The sequence below is a fragment of the Nanorana parkeri genome, unplaced genomic scaffold, assembly GCF_000935625.1.
Source record: "Nanorana parkeri isolate BGI_ZX_2015 unplaced genomic scaffold, ASM93562v1 scaffold15, whole genome shotgun sequence".
Classification (NCBI taxonomy): Eukaryota; Metazoa; Chordata; class Amphibia; order Anura; family Dicroglossidae; genus Nanorana; species Nanorana parkeri.
Window position 1 is genome coordinate 1 of NW_017306283.1, and position 13,926 is coordinate 13,926.

Sequence of the window (13,926 nt, forward strand, 5' to 3'; positions counted from 1 at the left end):
GAGACACCGCCAAATTTTTCAAGCCCTGTCTATATATCTATAGATATAGATATATATACATACACATATACACACACATATATACACCCTTTTTAAAATCTGTAAATCTAGAAAAATCACACTTCAAAAGCTATACAACAAAAACACATCAATAAACTTTGAAGGAAAAAATAAGCTATGCAGACAACGATGTACATACCTGATCTTCATAGCCTTCAACTTTCACCGGCGTGAACTGATCTAAGTTGTACTGTGCAAAAGCACTAGATGTATTAGGAGAAAAAAAAAAAAGTCAGTATATGCAACAATAATGATAGAAAACCTTCAAAGAATGTCTATCATCACAATTCACACATCACGCAAATCCATGGGCCACGTCAATTTACATTCTTTCATGCTTCTCATAATTGAAGAAATGCCACTTCTAAGCTCCCTCGGGTCTCTTGCCATGGGGATGTTTCATGTCATTGGATACTGTATAGTCTATTGTTTTAAATTAGACCCTGTCTAGGGGATTTAGAGTGAGGACAGAAGGTTGGCAACGCAAAACTTCCACATGTAGTAAGCAAATATGACTGTCACTCAAGTACACAGAAACAAGGAAATCAAAACATTTATGTGGAATGGCAAACATACCGCTAAATACAGTGTTGCAATACATATACACTCACTGGCCACTTTATTCGTTACAGCTGCTCGTCAACACAAATATCTAATCAGCCAATCAACTGGCAGCAACTCAATGCACTTAGGCAAGAAGTCAAGAAGATCTTCTGCAGCTCAAACTAGGGAAGAAAAGTGATACAAGTGGCTTTGAATGTGGCATGATTATTGTTGCCAGACGGCAGACGGGCTGGTCGCAGTATTTCAAAAACTGTTGATCTACTGGGATTTTCATGTACAACCATCTCTCGGGTTTACACAGAATGGTCCGAAAAGGAGAATGACCAGACTGGTTCAAGCTGACAGAAAGGCAACAGTAACTCAACCACTTGAGGTTACATCTGAGGTATGCAGAAGAGTATTACAACGTAAACAACAAGAGTAAACAACGTAAAAGCATGGATCCATCCTGCCTTGTATCAATGTCCATCCCTTTATCACCACAGTGCACCCATCTTCTGATGGCTACTTCCAGCAGGATAACACACCATGTCACAAAGCTAAAAATCATCTCAAACTGGTTTCTTGAACATGATAATGAGTTCACCGTACTCAAATGACCTCCACAGTCACCAGATCTTAATATAATAGAGCACTTTTGGGACGTGGTAGAATGGGAGATTAGCACCATGGATGTGCAGCCAACCAATCTGCAGCAACTGCGTGATGCTATCATGTCAAAATGGACCAAACTCTCTACGGAATGTTTCCAGCGCCTTGTTGAATCTATGGCAGGAAGAATCAAGGGAGTTCAACCCGTAATTAACAAGTGGCCGATGAGTATGTTAACTTAAGATTTGTACTTCAGCTGGTCTCGTCAATCAAATACCGCTGCTATAATGTATAGCCGGAAGTTAACGCCTATTCCACTTTCACAGTTTTTAATGAATTGTCCAAAAAGCAGATTGGTAACAACACAAAACCTGTTAAAAGAAACAGCCATATTACTTGCTTGACTGTATAGTGTAGCAGAGGTGTGCAAATGTCAAGACAGGCTGAACAGAATATAAATGCTTTGGCATATAAAAAGACCACAAATATGCATTACACGTGTGAATTTAGATGCTTGCCTGAAATTCTGCTACACTGAAAAGATTAAAAGCGGATTTATGTACCTGAAAAATCTGTTTGTTGGAGTACATCACAGGACACAAGGAGTTAATTCATTGGCAGATGTGTTATGCAGCTACCTTCAGGTGAATGGACACTGGCAAATCAAAGCTGTGAGGACAGCTCAGAATAGTCCCTACCAATCTCAGCCTGCCTCAGTTTTGCAGGAAGCAGTACAAGAGTGGTCCACAGAAAAACAGGAGGGAAGGTCCTGTGTCTTGTATTTCAAGAAATGGAATTTACAGGTAAGACTAAGATCCTGTTTTCTTGAACATACATGACAGGATAAAAAGGGAATCACCCCTGGAACCAATGGTATGTCCAAAAGCAGCCCAACAGAGGGGCAGGCAACAAATCAAAGGCCTTTGAAAAAGACAAAAAAAAAACTAGGGCTGCACCTAACGATTATTTTCATAATCGATTAGGTAGCCAATTATTAAGTTTGATTAATCGGTTAAAAAAAAAAAAGGCTCCAGTGATGGACTACTAGTTTCTATTGAGATTGTAGTCCATCACGGGAGCAAGCTTGGAGCGGTGGAAGAAAAGAAAAAAAAAGTGTGGTGTGCAATATAGTACATTACACAGCGGCGCAGTGCAGAATACCAGCAGCTATAGAGGAATGCAGCAATAGTACATTATACTATAATGTACTATTGCTGGGATTTGTAGCAGGGGTGTGGAAATCCTATCGCCCGACGCCCGGGACATGCAGTTTCGGGCGCCGGGCGAGTAGTTTTAAAGTACATTCAGCCCGGCTCCGGACAAGCAGAGCTGAAATGTACATTGTGGAGCCGCCAGCAAATTGCAAGCACTCATTGGTCAACGTGGTCAGATGACTGCGCTGACCAGTGAGAAGCGCTATTTAGCACAGTAAAATATGTTTTGATTAGGGGTGCACTGATACTAGTATCAGTGCCGATACCGAGTATTTGGGCAAGTACTCGTACTCACCCAAATGCTCAGATACCTTCCCCGATATTGGAACTTACGGCCAGATGAAAATTTCCTCTGACTGGCAGTGCCGTAGGGGAACATGGAGCCAGCTTCCCGTGCAATCAGGAAGCCGGCTTCCTGGCCAATCAGCATCGAGCCAGTTTCCAGGTCAATCAGGTCATTACTCGCCACCCGGCTTCCTGATTGACCGGGAAGCAGGTTAACCCGGCCAATCGCAATCAAGCAGGCCAAACATGGAGACGGCTTCCGTGGCAATCAGGAATCTGGACGGGATGTCATTACCTGCTGCCCGGTTTCCTGATTACCAGGGAAGCCTGCTTTATGTCAGCAGAAGCACCGGTATTAGTATTCAGTGTCGGCGAGATCCGAAAGCAAAAAAAAAAAAATCGGTACTCGATAACGAAAAACTGGTATTGGTGCATCCTTAGTTTTGATTAAAACTATTTTTTGTATTGGGACAAGTAGATTGTCGTGAAGGACAAGTAGATTTGGCCCCCACTTTAGCCCTTGGACAAGTAGTTTTAAAAAAAATTTCCACACCCCTGTGTAGTCCTCTGTAACTGCTGGTATTCTGCATTGCATTGTATATAATGTATTATTGCTGGGATTTGTAGTCTTCTATAGCAGGTGGTATTCTCCATTGTGCTGTATAATGATTATACTGTGCAATGCAGATTACCACTGACCAGTTATAGAGGAACTACAAATCCCAGCAATACATTATACAGCGCAATGGAGAATACCAGCAGTTATAGAGGAGGAACAACAAATGTCAGCAATAATACATTATACCGGGTGTTTTATGTATTATTCCTGGGATTTGTTGTTCCTCTATAGCTGCGGATGTTCTGCAGTGTGCCGCTGTATTATACAATGCAGAACACCATGCACAATACAATGCACAATACAATAAACAATACCAATGTATAATACACCGGCACACTGCAGAACACCAGTTTTTAATGTATTTAATGTATTATTGCTGGGATTTGTTGTTCCTCTATAGCTGCTAATGTTCTGCAGTGTGCAGTGTGTATAAAAAAATACAAAAAAACCCAACAGGAAACATTAAAAAGCTCCTGGCCGATCTCAACTTACTTTGAATGACGGTGTTGTCAGCGGGCAGCGGCTCACCGGGAGGAGAGGGCCGCATGTCCTCAGCGTGCGGTGGGCGTGGCTTAAGCGGCAGCTGAGGGAGCTCACAGCGAGGAGACCAGCGGCGTGCACGGCTTCAACCTGTGCGGTGGGTGTGGCTTATGCGGCGGCGCGGGCACGTCGGGCGCAAGGGGAGCAGCGTGACTTAGGCCGCGTGTGGAGCCCCGAACAGGCTAATCAATCGATAGCCGACGAATCGACGATCGAAAGCGTTGCCAATGTTTTCAAATCGTCGATTTTAATCGACTAAATCGATTAACTGTTGCAGCTTTTTTTTTAAAACCCAACAGGAACCTACAACAAAAGGCCCACAGCTCAAATGGGACCAACTAAAGAACTTCATGTCTGAAGCTAGATCTGGATGTCCACCTGGCAAACCTGACAAAAGTGTAAACAGAGGACAAGGTGGCAGCCTTACAGATTTTGGAAATTGCAGTTGGGTGCTGGAAGACGCAAGAAGCACTAATGCTCCTAGTAGAGTGAAGGGGGAGGACGGAGGGGGGACTTTACCCTTCAATAGACCAGAGTGATGGTTCACAGAATTGACCTAGTGAAAGTGGAACAGGAAGCCAGCTGCCTCAGATGGGAACTCGGAGGAATAACAAAGGAGGATGCAGACTTGTGGATGGCAGCAGTAGCTGAGAGGTAAACGCAGTTGGCCCCAACCATGTCGAAACAGTGGAGAGACACCTCTTTTCATGTATAGGAGCAGGACATAAGGATGGTATGACAATGTCCTGGTTAAGGTGGACAGCAGAGACCACATTAGGAAGAAAAGAGGTCCTAGGTCTCAGCACTACTTCACCCTTGTGGATAACCAGTGAAGGCCGCCAATTCAGAAACACGCTTGACAAAAGTGATGACAACAAGGAAGGCCATTTTGAGAGTTAAGTAGCTCCAGTAGAATATCTCTTGAGAGGTTAAATGGTTGGCTTCTGTAACACAGACAGGACTAATTTGAGGTCCCCTGGAAACACCGGTGTGCTTACGGGGGGACGTCAGTAACCCCCTGCACAACGGCCTTCACTAGAGAGAGTAAGGGGGCAAACCGCTGAAAAACTGTCGTCAAGGCAGAAATTTGACCATTGACAGTAATTACAGCTAAACGATGGCCTGGACCAGGCTGGAGGAATAGGAATACTTCCTGGAATGAAAATTCCTTGCTTTGTACCATGTGAAAAGCTTTTCAGGTGCAATAGTAGACCTTGTGGGAAAAATGGATCCCTAGTGATCAGGAGCACAGGCACGGCAGCGCCCAAAAGGCCTCTATCCTTCAGGACCTGGCCTTCAACAGCCAGGCCATTGAAGTCAGTGACAGAGAAGCAGGGTGGAATACTGGTCCTTGGGTTTGGCTACATTCATATACCAGTTTTCTTGGGCCAGTTGGGATCAATCACCGGAATGCCATCCTATGAAGGATTGAGTTTCAGAGGGCAGAAAACACATAGATTAGGCTGAACTGAACCCATAATGCCACCAAGGCATCTACTACAAAGGCCAAGGGATCAATGGTTCTGGTGACAAAGTTGTCCACTTTAGAAAAGCAATATGTTGCTCCAGGTTAGTCCATGATTGCCTGCTATTGCTAGGTGCTTGTGCAGCTCATTTGCCGACAGCCACTACACAGGACAACTGGATGACCGTGCACCAGCTATGTTCATACTCATCCTTTATTCCTTTACAAAAGCATAGCACAAGACATTGAGACCAATGATGCATTTTAGGCACACAGGTGCTTAGAGGTGCCCACAGTTACTTCCTTGATGCAAGGGTGTTTCCCAGTAAAGAGCAGGCTGCAAGTGGGAGGGGTTATACAGGTCTGTTCTTACAGCTTTCTAATAAAAGGGTGATTTATTTTTGGCTGGCATAATTATTTTCTTTCTCTGTGTGCACCACGGTGGGCAATTACGGGTTTTCAAGAATAAATATTCACCGGGGCAGTATGTAAAGTTTTGATAACAGTGCATGGCAAAATTTACATTTATATAAATATCTGTAAAAGCAAAAAACAGTCAGGCCACTTCTAAACCCACAATCAATCATTCTCTTTACTTATATATTAAACATTCAAAGTTTTCACAATAAACAACGTTTTTACACTTGTGCACTTCTGCCTCAACTACATGCATAGGCTATTGCACAGTAGTACAGGCTTTGAACAGTGTGTTCGAAATCCTGGAGGAATCAGAACGACAAAAAAAAAAAACAACTTACTGAGCAGCGCCTTCCCTGAGTAAGTTGTCATTGTTAAGTAGTAACCGAACATCTGTACAGAAAAAGCATACAAAAAGAGGAATGTATTAGATTGTTACTTGATACAATATTAGGAATTTATATAGACATGCATGTGAAAGTAAAAATGCAGTTAAAAGTATATTCTGTTTTCACCTACTGCACATTTAGATGCATGCAACACTCGATGATGTTGATGTCTGCCACAACATGTAGATATTACAGTGATTCACACATAACACTCAGAATGTATTGTATGTGCACAATAAGATATGTTCCCGCTAGTGCATGATCCATCAGGGAACAGTTAAAAAAACAGCCATAGTAGATAAACACCTTAGGCCCCGTTCCCACTGCGCGATATGCAAATCGCGCGTTTGTTGCGCGATTTGCATATTGCGCGACATCTCGAGATTTGCCGCGCGATGTCGCGTTCAAGCTTGCATTGACCAGGGACCAGTCTAGCAGCCAGGTGTGACTGAGGATCGGGTGGGTATATATATCTTTTTTTGTTTCAGATCCTAAAACGAGCACTTAACCATTCCAGTGCCCCATATGCGCAGAGTTCTTAAAGTCACATAATGAACTATATTATGCACAATGGCACACAATATCTACTGACCCCTAAAGTTGGCAATACACTTTTTTTTTTTTTGCTCCACCTTTGGATTGAACTAAATATAATAAACAGATTCCACCATCGACGCTTGGAGACATCTATTATATGCAAATCTCTTGCTGTGCTGCTGTATTGTGACAGTGGTGGGTTGCCACTGTCAGAATACCCAAACGGTGACAGCAGCCGACTGCCTGCCGTCATTGTTCATCTGAAAATTTTCCAACTGGCTACTTCAATTTTCTGATAGAAGGATGCTGGACAGAAGGGTGGAAACAGAACCACCCACTGAACGAATTAAGGCCGGTTCATCAAGAACCAGACAAAATATGTACAGTGTATGGCCAGCTTTACCCTGTAATCCACACCTCACTGGCTAACCCTTGGCCTTTACCTTACCACTAACACTATGTCCAGCACTTACTAACCTTCTCATTGAAAGCACTGGCCCATCCTGCACCAAAATTATGCAGGGCTTGCAGGTCTGCACCCAAAGTAACGGATTTGGCAGAATGCAGAGCTTAAAGCAATGCAACAATTATTTTCTTTTTATAACTGATGTAACACTCCCTTATCTAAGATACCGAAGGGACAAAAGCTGTTCCATTGTACTAACTACAGTAAAAAAAAAGGATACTTTTTTTCCACTAACATACTATTCGACAAGAAAATTGGTACACGCATATTTTAAGATATGCAAACTGTCCTTAGATCATAGCACAACCTAATTCTACATTGTAAAGACACTCCATTTCTCAGGCTGATAAAAAATACCTCATGAATACAAAAGATTCACCACACAGACTGTGCAAAACTAAAATAAATAAATCGTAAAATAGCTGTATCCTGAGCCAATTCATAAACTAAGAAAAAAAAGTATTGCACAGTCCTGTTGCTCAGTGAATCCTTCATACTTATCTGCTGGCAAGATGAACCAGGATCGGCACCCAACCATGTTCAATGGGCATGTGAGCCAAGATCCACCGGGAGCAGTTTGTTGTTATTTGGAGAATATGTTCCCTTCAGTCAATGCAGGCACATACAGATGAGCTACATCGCAATAAAAAAATCCCACTGAACGGCTCGATTAAGGATCATTACTTGAATTTGCCTGGAAACCAATCAGGGGCTGCAGATAATTTTCAAAGCTGCCCATTGTTTTTATCTGTAAATGTCAGTAAAGTTGAGAGGAAAGAAAAAACAAATAACTGCATTACTCACCATTAAACACTTCATTGAATTCTCCTGGAGGAGCATGGATGATGAATTTTGCTGCTACACGTACCTAAAACAAAAAAGTAGACAAGACAAAATTAATTAACTTAAAAAGACAAAGTCAAAACTGGATAATGGATCACTGAATAGTTACCAGTGTGCTTTTAAAGACATTCTGTCACATTAATATCTGGTACACTTTTACTTATAATCACATAATACAAGTTTAGGTGCAAATATGAAATTGCCAAGATCCAGGGGAGAGCACCAAGGATCAACCTAGTGCTCCAGATCAGCACAGGTAATCAATAGTAAGAGAAAATTGCTACCTGCAGAATGGTGTTCCTTTATTTGCAATGTGGAGGACAACTAATAATCCTCCAGAAGGAAAATAGAGGGAACAAAAAGCTACCTAAACAGAAGAAACAAAACTTGGACTAACAGCTAAGGTGGTCAACAAGAAGTAATGTTTACTAGGGTAAGGGCCCAAGTCTAGCCTACCTAACCCTTGAGTTCAGGGAAAGGAAACTCGGATAGATAATTTATATCCAGAGGGATCAACCATTCTACAGTCGGAGGATTAAAAGGTTTTCCACTATTGCAGCCAATTCGGGATAAAACTTACTTTATATTTGTTACATGCTCAGTTCACGTAGCATAATATTAAACAATTGCTGCTTACATTGTACTTGCTCTTTTTGTAAAAAAAAACGGCAGTTGTCGAACAAGCACACCACTAACGATTCTCGGCGGGTTTTCCAGCCTGCTTGTTCGACGGAAGACGTGCGATCGTACAGTAGAAACGGTCGCACGCCTTCCATAAGCTTTGCGATTATCGCACGATCGCGGACGATAATCGTACAGTGTATGGGCACCTTAAGGCCGATCTGAAAAATAATTTCAGGGGTCCGATTCTGGTCCATTCCGGTTCTAAGAAGGAAATTCAGTTGAGTTAGTCTATGAGTAGCAGAAATAGATACCAGCTGAGCTGACCATATAGCCTCCTCCCAGACATCTTCAAACTATCAAAAGGTTAAAAGATGTCAGGGCTTGTGTTGTGCATTGTATGATAAATGACAGCGAATAGTGTCTGTCCCCACTTTCTCCCCCCTCCACTTGAACTTTTACATTGTTTAGAATAGCTTGCAGTCTGCCTAAAGGCCGGCACCATGGAAACAACTAGAAAGGCGAGAAATATTAAGATAGAAAACATTTTAGATATGCTTTATGAATGGGAACACAAATAAATAGTGGGGTTCTCTCCAATTTTACTGCAAAAATTAAGCAGAACCCCCTAAACTCTTCATATCAGGGAGGGGATGTCTATAATAAGAGGAATATTAGCTGACAGATAAGAAACCTTTAAGCTAGTAACCTAGAATCCCGTTAGGGAGAGGGTGAGGTAATCGACAGCACCTGTATGAAAGAAGGGGTAGGCAGTGGTGAAGATATACTGTAATGCAAACTGGCATACAAGGATACAATAATCGATTATAATCGATTATGTCGATTAGTTGTTGCAGCCCTAACCAGAATCAGAAGGAGTAGGGGGTGAGTGACATGAATAGGATATAGAACAACTGGAGGACTTTGAAGAAGCAAGCCCTCACAGGGTAAAGCAGCAGAAGGAAACAATTCTTAAACTTGGAGGCCACAAGATCACTTAGGAGAGATACAGGGTTGAAGACAGTCAAGCACTCCAAGAGTGGTAACCATCTAGGATAGGAAAAAGGACTCTCCTGTGAAGTGGAGGAAAACGTGGTAAAGTTTCCTGCATCCTTACACAGGGCATATACTGATTCTTGCGCAGTGTCCCAAATCAAGCATTTCCTCCTTCCTAAGACCCCATTCACACCAAGGTGGCATTGTTTTTGCACGCTTAGCGTGCTTTTTTTTAAATTTTGAACGTTCATGCACATTTTGCCATATTTTTGCACGCGTAAAAACACACGTACATGAAGACGAGCGCTTTGACTGGCAGCTCAAGAAAGATTGCGGTCAATGGACGAATGAGTGTACAAACGCACAAAAAACACGCCTGGAAATGAGCAACATGCTTCTGTCACAGGTTTCCTGCCGTTTCCATTGAAGTCTATGAGGGAAAAAACAGGCTGTAAACTGCCAAAAAAGCCCTGATCTCAACAGGTGCCATTGGAAACCATGGGATTTCTTGTGATGGGTGTTGGAAATTGCTTTTTCTACTGCTCAAAAACACCTGGGTGTGAACCAAGACCCCATTTACACCTAGGCGTTCCGTGCGGTTACTGCTGTAAGAAGGCAGTGACAGGAATTTTAAAATAGCACCCAACTATACTAATTGAGAGGTAGCTCCTAGCGCTTCAGCCCGGCTGGCCTTACTACAGGAGTCTTCTATATCTGGAGAGCACTCTGCGGCTAACACAGTACACAGAGGTCTGGAAAATACCACAATGCAGAGCCCAGTGGCCGTAGGCCACATTCCAGGCTAGCTCCACATTTGTAACTGAAGCTAGTTTAGTTTTGGATAAAGTGGAAAGAGATTACGTCAGGTTTTCATTGCCGTCTGTGTTTCCGTTAAGGACATTCACCCTCTCCATTTGTCCTGGTGACCGTTATCAATAAAAGTGAAGGAAAAGCCCAAATGTTGGAATGCCATCAGAACAGTAATAGAGGGGAAATCTTCCAATGGGCACTAGTTCCGGTGACCTTGCTGACTACCAGAGATTTCCTCTCACTTCTTGTTGTGGGTATGGTACAGACCTATAAATCCTCAACATGGAGAAGCCCAAAGAGCAGGTTCAGCAGCAAGAATCCTTAAGATTTGACACACACATTCAATCAGCGTCCCCAGAATTGTGACCAAGATGGTACAAACAGCTCACGGACAACCTCCCGATTATGCCATTACTATACAGCCAATCACAGTAGTTACATAATCGTGAGCCCCTCCTACCAGCTTCCAGCATTATGGCCCCTTAAAGGGCTGGAGCAAAGGGGTTAAAAAGCCAGCAATGGACTCTCCTATAACATCAACAATGGCAGGTTTACTTTAGGAGGGACATGAAACCAAACACCTGTGTGATTCAACTCTGATAAAAACATTTCCAGAACAGAAAAGTGGTTGCTTTCTGCTTAGGCAAGGGTGACATAACAAGGGGGTGGGGATCACTCCCTCACTGGCCCAAAAAACATGGCAGAATCTCGCTCGCTAGCCAGGAAGCAACATCTTGCTGGTCTGGTTAGTGAAATAGCAACTCAATAGAAAAGAGTAAGTGACCCCTTAAAGATCCTTCGCTGACGAGCGGTTGCCAGTGGCAGGTTCATTCGTATGACATCAGTCTAAAGCTAGCCACAGAAACAAAACAAAACTTTTTTTGGCTTTACTTCTCTTTTGGATCACAGGAGCATATTTACTAATGTACTCCTGTGACCCAAACTCAGCAGATAGGACGATCATGCCTGTTATATGCTGACAATGCAAAGCCGTACCACAGTTGGAAAGGATCCTGCCCAACATGTGTAGCGCGTTTGTCGTTTTCATACGCAAGCGCACCCGACGCGTGTTTACGTGGCGACGCGCGTGCACGCGGGGGCGGGGTACTTTAAAACATTTTTTTTTTATTATTAGATTTATTTTATTTTAAAAAACTGTTCTGTTTTTTTTTTTACTTTGACTGCTATCACATAGGGGGGCTTACAAGCCTCCCCATGTGATAGCAGATGGTGGTGACAGGTACTCTTTAAGGTGATGCTGGGGGTCCAAAAGACCCTCAGTGTCACCTTTACACTGGAAATAAGCTATTGAAGTGCTTATAGCTATATCAATAGCTTATAGCTGGGCTGCAGGAGCCCAGAACTGACAGCCCAGGGACCGGAAGTGATGCAATCTGCATCGCTCCCGGTCCCATAGAACGGGGAGGGGATCGATGAACGGAAGTAGGAGGGGCAACGGAGCCCGGGAAGCACGGCGGGGGTGTTCGGGGGGGCCTTCTTCGGGACACAGAAGCGATCTGGCGACAGGTAAGTCGCCAGAATCGCTTCTGTTGTAAAGCCGACAGTCGGCTTTACAAGTTTAAACAGACTCCCGGCTATTGCCGCCGGGAGTCTGTTTAAACAGCCCCGGTGCTGGCGACGTACACTGTACGTCGTCAGTCACAAAGGGGTTAAAGCAGACCTTTACACTCCAAAATCAAATTCTACCAATGCATCCATCTATGATGATTAATAATAACATAGACATGACAGCTGTAAAATGCTGTGATTATGAAATACTTACACTTGCAGAGCATTCACTTCCTGCTTTGAAAGTGAAAAATGACTTCAGTTTGCCAAAGCAATGCGCACAGTGATTGCCTTGTCATAGATCATTGCTGGGAAATCTCATCTCAGTGAAAGGCATTTTCCTCCCCTGAGATGATGTGCATGGTAACATGTCCTGTCACATGTGACTAGTAATCTGCCCTTAGTAAACATGGCCACTGCCAGAAGACTGGGGAAGAGAAATACGGTATGCAAAGAATAAAAAGCCTGCAATTATCTAGAAGTATGTGTTTGTAGATTGTCATTACTAAACATTTCTAGGTGTGTTTGTTGTTATTTTAAAGATATGGGTAAAAGTCAACTTTAAGATCCCCATCCAAACAGCATGGTTGGGGGTTTTGGAGTATCCTTATTTCTGATCTACGTTTGTTGAGTTGGGACTCAGCAGGAAAGGGACAACATCTGATCTGTGGATGACCAGCTTTGGATTCATTCCAAGGGAGATTCACTCCTGCTTTCTGTTTCCCACAAGGAGAGAAATCCAAAATAGTACAATTGTCACTGGACACAAAAGTAAACGAGAAATGTCCCAATAGAAACATCCAGTATCAACCATGAAAAGGTGGCACCTCCCCTTACTGTAGGCTGTCACTGGGGCAGGAAGTGAGGGAAGTCTAAAATGTGAAATAGAGACATCAATAACAACTCAGAGGTTCTAACAATAGCGCCAATCCTACTCCTAAACCTGCGATGTGACCCCCCCCCCCCATGTTTTCTGAGGACTACCCCCAGCAGTGTGACCCCCCAATGTACTCTGAGGACTTTCCTGACATGGGACATTCCCCAGATGAAGCATACACGGGCAGTACATGTAATAGGTAGATCAGGGAACACCTAGAGCTGGGAAGGGGGGGGGGGCGGCTGTAATCAGTCAGTAATGACAGTTGAGCCAGTGGCCCCTTTCTATGTATGTAGGCTCCATGTATGACCCGGGCCGGTCTCCGCCCTTCCTATTTTCGGCCGAGGCCGTAGAAGGAGCGGACACGCTGGGAGGAAGAAGAGGCGGAAGTCACACAACCCCCACCCCGAGCTGAGCGCTATTACCGGAGCCCACTCACCTGAAACACCTCCCCTCCCAAAACACAGCGGGGGGCCACTATGTCCCCGCGTGGCCCCTACACTGTCCGGTACAACTCCTTCAAGGAAGCCCATAAGACCGCTCATCATATTGCACATACACGCACCAACCTTCTCCTCATCGGACAGCTGCTCCTCCACATCCGCCATCTTCTTTACCCCCTTTTCCTGACTGACTGCGCGCGCCCCTAAGGGCGGAGTCTGACGTCACAGGACGGCCAAGACCTGAGGAGTGACGGGAGCGCGCGCTGTCTATGCCTGACGGCAGCGCGCCTAGAGGAAGTGTGCGTAAATTAGCTGGAATAGGAGAATGTTCACTGACAACCGTGGCAACCAATCAGCTTCTCTCTTCAGTTTATTTAGTTAAGATTTGAAAATGAAAGAAAGAAGCTGATTGGTTGCCCTGCACAGCTGCTCCAGATTTTGTCTGCTCCAGTTTTGATACATTACCCACACTGTGTTGGTACCCTTAAGAAGCATTAACAATTCTCTATGAGGTAAGTAGAAACTGACCAAAATGATTTGGGCATCCACCATTGTTTATTCCATATTTAATACATATCAGACTTTGACTTGATTTTTAATTCAGCAGAATATTTTAAATA

General features: G+C 43.7%; 1 long non-coding RNA gene across 1 annotated transcript; it reads right to left on the bottom strand.

Moving 5' to 3' along the window:
- Positions 1-227: 227 nt before the first annotated feature.
- On the bottom strand, positions 228-13,510 carry LOC108788808. The gene is made up of 4 exons (XR_001941364.1): positions 13,433-13,510; positions 7,952-8,015; positions 6,097-6,148; positions 228-263 (listed from the first exon to the last, which is right to left on the bottom strand). It is a non-coding gene; the product is annotated as an uncharacterized LOC108788808 (long non-coding RNA).
- Between the last annotated feature and the right edge of the window lie 416 nt (positions 13,511-13,926).